Below are 11465 nucleotides of genomic sequence, written 5' to 3' on the forward strand. Positions count from 1 at the left end.
ATAATATTTCTGTGAAATAATCTAACAACTCCATTCACTTTAATTGTTCCTTTTTTTTTTTTTTTTTTTGGAATCCTTAGTGTAGTCTTGGATAGTACTGATCTGCTTCACTGCTATCTAAATTTACAATGATTAATCATTTTCTTTCCCCAGTAGATTGTAAATCTTATGAACCTAATGTCTAATACTGGTAGTACTTTATTGAATAAGTGATAGTTCATATCATGATGATATATACATTATAGCAGTAAAATAAATATTGTTGATTTATTGGTTGACTTATTCATTCAGGGCAATGAGAGCTACATATTTATACTATTTGCAAATTAGTCATACAGTATGTGACAGATGTATTTTTTATTACTGGATGCTGTTGTTTCATATTTAAGTCAGTAGAAGGGATTACCTTCATGGCACACAGCAAAAGGAGCTGGTATGGGCTACAAACATGCATTAAGTGTAGATAAAATAAATGGAGAAAAACATGAGAATTATGATTTTCTAAGCATTGTTGAGACTTGTTTTATAAACTTTACCAAGTCAATTTTTATAACAATGCACATATAGTATTTCATATTTTCATATTTGCCAAATAACTTTGATGCTTACATTATATACTTCATATTCATATTTGCCAAATAACTTTAATGCTTACAATATATATTTTATATGTATATATTTCATATATATTCACCAGTGATAGGTCATAGAGGGCTTTATCCAGCTGCAGAAGGAGGGAGAAAACTGTGAGAAGAAGGCACTTTTGGGTCCTGTGGAGCCCAGCCAGCAGCAACGGACACCACCAATGCCAAGATCTGAAGAGTACAAACAGGAGGAGCTTTGCCAGTGTGAGTTGGGGGAAGAAGATGCCTCAAGGCCTCAGGAACAGAAGAGGAAGCAGACACATGGAGTCAGCAAAGCAGATCTGCTCAGAAGACCCAACTTCCAGTTTTTGGAACCAAAATATGGCTATTTTCACTGTGAAGATACTAAGACCAGATGGAAGAGTGCTTATGTGTGGTCCATTTCTGGAACTAATAAGGTTTATTTCAAAGAACTGTGTTGCAAATGCTAAAACAGTTTTAATCTTTATCGAGTAGAAGCAATCTGATGTCAGACCTGTTCAAAAAGTCTTGTTGTTCCACTCCTCAAAACAAAAGACACAGTGATCTAAGGAGGCTGCATCGACAGGAACTGTATGGTCACTGCAAAGACAAAAGATTTTCCTGTGGCAACACTTAACAGCTTTAAATACATCATGTGACAGGCAGTATGGTTGTGAGTAGAATAAAAATAAATAGTAGAAGAAAAGTAGGAAAAAAAAGAAAAGTAGGATAAAATGTGAGTAGAATAAAATAAATGCATATAAAAACACATGAAATGCATATATATTAAATATATACATATGAAATATATGATGTAAACATTAAAGTTATATATATTTCATGTATATATATGTCATAAATATATATATTTCTATTTTTCTATTTTATCTATCAATTACCAAGAAAATTGAATTAGGAAATTTCCACTATTGTTAAGAGATTTGTAAATAATAAATTGTAAAGAGTGATTTATGTAGTTTTAATAATGATTGTCCATTTTGTCTGATAGTAATATAGTAGTGATTATCATGAAAATGTTTTAGTATAAAATTTTCCATCTTTTTATTGTAGAACATTATTTCTTTGAACTTATGTGTGTTTCTTTCCATAACATATACTTGAATATTGCTTTTGTATTCAGCCTCCTAATCCCTACCTTATAATTAAAGTTTTTCCAATTATATTTAATGTAATTACCTATATGGTTGGATTTAGTAATTCTATTTTGCTTTCTATTTCCCTTTGTCTAAATTTTCATCTGTGTTCCTCTATTCTTCCCTTCTTTCAGAATAATCAAATAGTCACTTTTATTCTCTTTTGATTCATCTTTGGCTTTTGTCAATTCATCTTATTTTATTAGTGCTTGCTCTGGGAATTAAAATATGCATTTCTAAACTATTACAATTCAGTTAATATTAAAATTGTACTGTTATATGTAAAATATTGGAAACCTGATATAATGTAGCTTTACTTATTATTTTCCATCCTTTATGTTTCCATTTTTATATACAAGTATACACATTACAAATCCTATAATGCAGTGTTAAAGCTTTTGCTTTAAACATTCATATGTCTTTGGTGGGAGTTAAGATGGCAGAGGAGTAGGGAGACCCTCGGCCTGCTTCATCCCTCAAACACAGCTAGATAAATGTCAAAAATAGATCTGAGGATTGAGAGAGCAAAAATACACAAAGAGAAGTGAAGGGTGCTAGGTGGCTTAGTTGGTTAAGTGTCCAACTTTAGATCAGGAAATGATGTTGTTGTTCCTGAGTTTGAGCCCTATATCAGTCTCTGTGCTGACAGCTCAGAGCCTGGAGCCTGCTTCAGATTGCATATCTCCCTCTCCCTCTCCCTCTCCTCTCCCTCTACCTCCCCCTCTCTCTGTCTCTCCCTCACGTGTGCTCTCTCTCTCTCTCTCAAAAAATAAATAACTAAACTTAAAAAAAACCCCAAGAGATGTGAAAAAAACAAAGAGCACCACGTCATGGAAGGTAGAAAGAGTGGAGAGTTGATTTGAGGGAAAGAAGAGCTGAGGGTGTTGCGATGAGAAGGGAACCCTGATTGTGGAGAGAGGAGAAGAGAGAAAGAAAGAGAAAGAGTAAAAGTGCATGTGTGGGGAATTTCAGAAGAAAAAACTCTTCCCCAAAAACATTAACTGGGAAAAAAAGAGGGGCTGAATATGGCAGATTTTTATAGTCAGCAGGGCACAGAATCTGAAGTTTCAAAGGCCCATGGCACACCTGGTGGGCCTACTGGTGCTTCAGTGGGGAAGAAGGATGGGGACCCAGGAGTGGGAAGTATAGACCAAGGATCCCTTAGTTCCCATAGGAGCAGCAGTTCCCCTGTTTGGAGTGCATCTGGGAGAGGGGACACAGCTTGTCCGGGAGCAAAAGACCTGGCAGACACCACTGAGCTGCTCTGTTCACTAGCATAGGAACCAGGATACTGGCTGAGGGCAGTAAGCTTTGGTGATAGCTTTCTGGTGCACTCTACTATAAATTCTGAGCCACTGAACAATTGTGAAACCAATTTTAGGACAAGCCTACATTGGCCAGAGTACAGGAAGACCCTCTCCTAGAGGATTAGCTTGGGTCCATGCCACATGATCTCTAAAACTTGGAGTTTTGAAATCCAACCAAGCACTTGAGATAAAACAGAATAGTGCTATTCTGAAGGCAGGCTGACATCTCACACATAGGAGGGTGAAGGCAAGGATCTGGTGAAAGCAGGGAACATCAGACAGGTGGTTGTTTTCTCTTCTGCTTGGGCTTCCTAAAGAGCAGGGGGAGCTCTCTGCTCTGGGCATGATAGAGCAGGATGATACATTTTCAACCCACTCATCAGCACTATGGACTTCAGTGAACAAAACAGTACCACCAAGTAGAGGCCAGAGGAGCTTACACCAAACCCCACTCCCTTGTGCCCTGCAAGTACATCTCCAACAGGGAAAATCCACCTGACAATCAGCACAGCAGGCCTCACTCCCAGAAGACTAGCACAAAACACTCATACGCACCAAGTTTACTGACCATAGAGTGCTACAATATATTATCTCTAGGGGAAATAGGATCTAGCTTCCTTTGTTTGTTTTGTGGGTTTTTTTTTTATAATACGACAAGATGGAGGGATTCACCCCGAAAAAAGAGAACAGAAAGAAGTAATGTCCAGGAATTTAATCAATACAGATATAAGTAAGATGTCTGAACTAGAATTTAAACCAAAAATTATAAGGATACTAGCTGCATTAGAAAAAAAGCATAAACTACACTATAGAATCTCTTACTGCAGAGACAAAAGAGCTAAACTGAGTCATGCCAAACTTTAAGATGCTATAACTGACATGGAAACCCAAATGGATCTCATGACAATGAGGATAAATGAACCATAGGAAGGAATCAGGGATACAGAATAACAAATTATCAAAATAATGAAGCAAAAAGAAGACAGAAAGAAAGGTATTGGACCATGAATATAGACTTTGGGAACTCATCAACTCCTTAGAATGTAACAGCATTCACATAATAGGAGTCTCATAAGATGAAGAAAGACAAAAAGAGGCAGAAGGTTTATTTGAGCAAATTATAGCAGAAAACTTCATTAACCTGGGGAAGGAAACAGACATCAAAATCCAAGAAGCACAGAGAACTCCAAATTCAAAAAAAGCCAGTCATCACCAAGACATATAGTCAGATAACAAAATATACATACAAGGAAAGGATTCTGAAAGCAGCAAAAGAAAAAAGTCCATAACGTACATAAAAGACAGATCAAGTTCACAGCAGATCTATCCACAGAAATTTAGCAGACCAGAAAGGAGTTGCATGATATATTCAACATGAGAAACAGGAAAAATATGCAGCCAAAAATACTTTATCCAACAAGACTGCCACTCAGAATAGAAGGAGAGATAAAGAATTGCCCAGATGAACAAAAACTAAAAGAGTTTGTGATTCTTAAACAAGAAAAGCAAGAAATATTAAAAGGAACTCTGAGTGTGTGTGTGGGTTGGGGAGGGCGGGGGGGGGGGGGGGGACACTAGTAAACGCAAACTAGAAAGGAACAAAGAACATCACCAGAAACACTAACTTTACAGGTAACACAAAGGTACTAAATTCATATCTGTCAATAATAATTCTAAATATAAATGGACTAAATGCTCCAATCAAAAGACATAAAGTATCAGAATGAATAAAAAAAAAAGCAAGACACGTCTATATGCTGCCTATAAAACACTCATTTTAGACCTAAAGATACTTGCATATTGAAAGTGAAGGGATGGAGAACCATCAATCATGCCAATGGACATCAAAAGAGCTACAGTAGCCATACTTCTATCAGACAACCTAGATTTTAAAACAAAGACTATAACAGGAGATGAAAAAGGGCATATTAACATCATTAAGGGGTCTATCCATCAAGAAGATCTACAAACTGTAAATATTTATGCCCCCATATTGTCAGCACCCAAATATATAAATCAATTACTAACAAATGTAAAGAAACTCATTGATAAGAATACAAAAATAGTAGGGTATTTAACACCCCACTTAAAACGGGCAGCTCATCTAAGCAGAAAATCAACAAAGAAATAAGGGCATTGGATGAAACACTGGACCAAATGTACTTAACAGATATATTCTGAACATTTCACCCCAAAGGAGCAGAATACACATTCTTTTCAAGTGCAAGTGAAAGATTCTCCAGAATAGATCACATTCTGGGTCACAAATCAGCTCTCAACAAGTAAACAAAAGACTGAGATCATAACATGCATATTTTCAGACCACAACACTATGATACTTGAGGGCAATCGGAAGAAATAAATTGGAGATACACAAACACAAGGCGAATGAATGGGTTACCCAGGAAATTAGAGAAGATATTAAAAACTACATGGAAGCAAATAAAAATGAAAACATGACAGTCCAAAACCATGGGAAAGGCAGTCTTAAGAGGGAAGTATATTGCAATACAGATCTACATCCAGAAGCAATAAGAGTCCCAAATACAAAACCTACTATTACACCCAAAGGAGCTAGAAAGGAAACAACAAATAAAGCATAAAACTAGCAGAAGAAATCATAAAGATTAGAGCAGAAATAAACAATATACAAACAATAACAACAAGAGAAAAAAAAAACAGTAGAACAGATGAACAAATCTAAGAGCTAGTTCTTTGAAAGAATTAACAAAACTGATAAACCCCTAGCCAGACTTACCAAAAAGAAAAGAGAAAGGACCAAATAAATAAAATCATGAAAGAAAGAGGAGAAATCATAACCAACACCATAGTAATACAATTATAAGAGAATATTTTGAAAAATTATATGACAAAATAATGGAAAATCTGTACAAAATGTATGATTTCCTAGAAATATACAAACTACCAAAAACTGAAACAGAAAGAAATGGAAAATTTAACAAGACCCATAATCAACAAAGAAATTGAATCAATAATCAAAAATCTCCCAACAAAAGGCCAGGACCAGATGGCTTCCCACGGGAATTCTTCCAGACATTTAAAGAAGAATTAATACTTATTCCCAAGCTGTTCTGAAAAACAGAAATGAATGGAAAGAAAACTTCAAACTCTTTCTATGATGCCAGCATTACCTTGATTCCAAAAACAGACAAAAAAAAATTGAAAAGGAGAATTATAGGCCAACATCCCAGATGAACATAGATGCCAAAATTCACAACAATAATAATGGTGACAACAATTACTCTTGGATCTGATATCTGCCAAACTGCTGAGACTCCTGTTCCTTGACACCACAATCACAGCATGGTTAATAAATTCTCATCTGTATTTTTTTAAAGACTTTCCCCTGATGCAGCTAGTCCCTCACACCACTGTACCCACTAATGGCTTTAGACACTACTCTTACGGTGTTTTTTTTTAATTATATGAACTAACCTTGAAGTGACTTTGGGTTTTGGTTTTGCTACATTGACAGCATTCCTTCTGTTTTTGTATTTTACAAATGCATTTGCTGCTTGCTCTTTGACAGCATTGTTTCTCCCCAGTGGTGCTGAAATTATTTTAAATTTCAAAACATGATGACTTGTACCACTGATACTGGTCACTAAATACTAACATTATAATTCAGGATGCCTCTGAATGGTTCTGAGGCCAGTCCAACAAAAATGGATCCCAAGCCACCTGCCTCTTCACACTCATTTCCTTTTTTTAATTTGTAAAAAAATTTTATTAATTTTTGAGAGAGAGAGAGAGAGAGAGAGCAAGTGGGGGAAAGGCAGAAAAAGAGGGAGACAGAATCTGAAGCAGTCTCCATGCTCTGAGCTGTCAGCACAGAAACCAATGTGGAGCTCGAACCCATGAACTGTGAGATCATGACATGAGCAAAAGCTGAACGCCTAACTGACTGAGCCACCCGGGTGCCCCTTCACACTCATTTCTGAAGCTAAGTCTCACAATACTATATTTAATGGCTATAACCGAGGCTGCACATACTTATACCCCAGCTGCTAAGGAAGCAGGGAATGTGTTTCTGACTACCATCACAAGCGACTTATGAAATTCCCTAGATTCTTAAATTACTATTCAGCCAGAAGCCTAATACATTTTTCCTAGATGGTCGTCAGAAAATGGGTGAAAATTGGGCCATGGATTTAGGTGCTACGACCAGGAAAGGTAGATGAGATAGCTATTCACCTTACTTATTTGTTCCTTCTGTTATCCCTAAGAAAAAGTTTACATAATATCCTATTTTTAGGGCAAAACAGAGTCCATAGAAATATATGGAGAAGACTTAGATATAAAAGTAGATTATCAATAGAGTTGCAGTCCATGCAGAAAGCAGGGCAAACACGTATTTTACATAGAAGTTTGCTGGCCTCTGTATTCCTAAGATCATCCTTATAAAATGAAACAACTTAGAAGACAGAGAGGGACCTCATTTTGGGAAACACTGGGAGCTAGAAGAGAAATTTTAATGGAAATTTATACTTATATAATTATCAGATATATTTCATATATTGTATGTTATAATATATTGTTATACATGGTTATGTTATATAATATTATATATTAATGGAGTGTTTAGTGGTAATGCCTCTTTCCTTAATTGTTATTCTCTTCTTTAGGCAAGTTTGATATTTTTATATAGAGTGGCTTTTTTACAAGCAATATAGAAAAAAGTTTAAACACCAACATTAAGAAGTCACAGAGAGAAAAAAGCAGCAACAATACAATTAGCTTATCTTGTCACTAGTTGAAGCAGTGATGTCTCAGATATGCTTGATTAGTATTGGAGGAATAGGATACTTTTTGCAGAGTGTTTAATTGTATAAACCTTGAAGACAAAGCTGTGGTGAGAAGTTGACACATTTACTTCAATGGAAAATAGGAAAACTCCAAGATCTCCAAATAAAGGAATCCCAATTTCCCCAAGACACTCCCCTAGAGATTCCTGTAAACATATTTGTTCTCCAAGAAACAAAAGCAGCATTCATATATAATAGGAGATAAAAATTAAAGGCTCCTAGAACTTTTTTATGAGTCTCTTTTAAATCTTTCACAGAGAGTTCTATAAAAAAAAATTAAGAGAAAAAACTCAAAATCTGGCATGCAGAGTTTATTTGCTTAATGTTGGTGACTTTTTTTATTATTTTGTTTTGTTTGTGTTGGTTAGATTATTGCAATGGACTCCGAGTTTTGTTATTGCACAGATTTTCTCTCAATAAAAAGCTAAAATAGTATTTCATGATGGGCCTAGTGTATTACTTCTAGGGGGTCTTTGTATCTATCTATCCATATTGTCAGATATACCCTTGATCTTTAATCACATCCCATAGTGTAACAGATTTCTTACAATAAATCCTAAATGTAGAAAATGTATGGTAGATTCAGATCCAAGAATAGGCAAACACAGGAAGTGGAAACAGATTCAGTTAAAATGCAGAGCAGAAAGGCAAGTGAGGAAAGAAGTACACCTATAGACACTTACTGAGATCTATTCACCTTGCTTAGGAAACATGTAGTAGGGTCCCTGATTCCTTGATGTCATCACTACCTATGAAGTGTTCTTCCATTCAGCGACATCCACAGATCACTAAAGAACACAGAATTGCCTAGCAACCCTGCACATTTTCCTGGTATGCTTGATTTTCCCTGATCCAAAAGAACCATTTCTAACTCTTCTGTTGATAAGTCTTACCACACATTTTCCCCTCCCCTGCCCCAGCAAATGGCTTTGTCTCTCGTTTCATTAGAAAAAGAGAAGCACCACAATTAGTAATCATACACCTAGTGGCCCATCTGTCTGTTTTTTCATCTGTAACAGATCTGCTTCCACACCAAAGAGATGAGTGCAGTGTCTGCTCCCCTCAAAGGCTCATACATCTTCTCTGATTTGAATTCCATTCCTCTGACAGGGAACTTCTTTTTATTTTCTTCCTTGTATTCTACAATACCAATTTCTATGTCCCTAGTGCATCCTTCTCAATCGCTGAATAATATTTAGCACTTTAAAGAAGAACAAACAAAACACCATACAACAAATTATTCTTTTTGTATCACATTCAGCTTCCATCTCAATTCTTCAAAATAGCTAGTGAATAAATACAACTGAAAAATACTCTTTTTATGGCAGAATTAAGACCATCTCCGCTGGTTCTCATACTACCTATGTTGACTGCTTTTCTACCCTCCCCTCTGCTTGACATATTCCTACTGGGATGTGTCCAAAGCTGTTCTGGGCCTCTTTCTCTTCTCTCTCTCTATTACCCTGCCAAGGAAGCTTATCTGTTTCTCTGATTTTAAATTTGAACTACACATCAATGAACCCTAAATTATTCCCTCTAGCATAAATGTTTCATTATGTTATAATCTTCATAAAACTTTCTATTTCCAACTTAAAAAGAGAACAGTCCTCTGTCATCAACAACTAGTCTTTCCTTCTCAATAAATACTATCTGCTTACATGCAATATTTTAAGCCAGATAGGCAGAGATTATTCTTGGTTTTTCTTTTTCATGCAACTCCATTGTCCTGTAGGGATCTGGCTAACTGGACTAGACTGAATAAGGGTTCAGAGACAGTTTTTGACCAAACTAGCAGCAGGTATTAGCTTAGATAAAAATCAGGCTAATTTATTCTGTCTCTTTACCAGGCCAGTCCTCCAATATAAACCTTCTCAATACTGTTACCATGACATGAATAAGATTCAGTAAATGAGGATTGTAAGGAATATCACATTAAGTGGAGAAAGAAAGTCCCTTTGTCCCATCATAAGCTTACTCACTACAGTATCTATTGTTGATACTTCAATATATTAGTGATGCTTCAGATAAAGCTTTATCTGAGAATAATCAGGCCAGATGGCCCTGGCCACCCTGCTTGTCCTGAGAAGTAGAATGAAGGAGAGGGTCTGAGTTCATACTAGCGAATACTGCATGCCACTCACATTAAAACTCTCCAGATATACAAACATGCTCTCTCTCTGTATTTTATTTTATTCACTATTTAATGGGTATTCACTTTGTTTCCAGATTGTTTTGGGTGTTGTTGGGTGATATGAGGGGTGGTGGTGCTGCTGCAAAAATGATACACTAAATACAAAATTATAATTTGTTGGTTTTGGTTTTTCTGAGTTCTAAATTGTGCTTGCTTTCTGGATGCTTGTTATTCATTCTTTTTTTTTTTTTTTCATGTTCAAAATTATAGAGCTGTCAACTCCGATTTATAAGATACGATGGGCACACAAAGTCTGTGTCTACCTCAGAATAAGAAGGTGGAAAACACAATGAAAGTCACAAAGTTTATTTCTGCCCTTGTGTAGCAGCAGCTGTTTTATTGAATGTAATTGTATTTCCATGTCTCAGTTTTATCATCTCTGTCACACTTTCACAGGGATAATGTGAACATAAAAAGAATATATATGTGCCCACATAAAGATTTGCATTAAGATTGCCATGGGAAAGGGCAACATTTGTTTCCCCATCTGCCCTGACTTCAAAAAGCTTAGACCTGGTCTAATTATTCATAACTGGGTTTCTATTTATATTTTAATAATGATACTGAATAAAAATATACATGTACACACACTCATCTTTGACATAAGCCATTCTGAAACTTTTTTTTTGAAAATGAGTGGAAGGTCTAAGAAAGTGACACAATATTATGTTTATGGCAAAGGTGTTTTCGACAAACAGAAAATGTATTGTGTGGCTAGTTTAAAGACTGCTACTCTTTATTTGTTCTTCATTCATATCTCTACACAGGGCTCTCAACCTAGGCACTATTGACATTTCGGGCAGGATATATCTCTGTTATTGGAGGTTATCCTGTGCCTTATAGAAGATTTAGCACCTTTTTTTCTCTTCCACCAGATACTAATAGCACATCTATACCTCCAATTTTCACAACCAAAAATGTCTTCAGATACTGCCAAATGTCTTCTGAGGGAGGAGTGTGTGCAAAATCACCCTTGACTGAGAACTATTGAGAACCACTATTGTAACAGAATTAGAAATGGCCTTCCTTGGAGATGACTTTCCTGGGGATTAAGGAATAAATTACATTTTATTACTCTTTACATGTGCAAGATGAGGTCAATTTGGGGAACCTATTTCCAAAGCAAAATGGAGAGGAGTGTGAAAATTATATAGAACATTAATTATATAGAAACAGTTCATATATATGTTTCCTGTTCACCATCATATTGAAAATACATCAAAAACTTTCTGTTGGATATTGATTATGAACTTAGAAAACACTTAAGATCTGTGCACAAGGCGAGAAGGAAAAAATTACATGTATTTATTGAAAATCTGTGGTTCAATGTAAATCTGTGGTTTTCATATATTATTTTCCAATTCAATACAGTGGGTAAAACA

General features: G+C 35.7%; 1 pseudogene; it reads left to right on the plus strand.

Moving 5' to 3' along the window:
* Positions 1 to 669: 669 nt before the first annotated feature.
* Positions 670 to 1264, plus strand: LOC120224635 (annotated as a pseudogene).
* The last annotated feature ends 10201 nt before the right edge of the window (positions 1265 to 11465 follow it).

Source organism: Hyaena hyaena, unplaced genomic scaffold (genome assembly GCF_003009895.1).
Source record: "Hyaena hyaena isolate Hyena2069 unplaced genomic scaffold, ASM300989v1 scaffold_1224, whole genome shotgun sequence".
Lineage (NCBI taxonomy): Eukaryota > Metazoa > Chordata > Mammalia > Carnivora > Hyaenidae > Hyaena > Hyaena hyaena.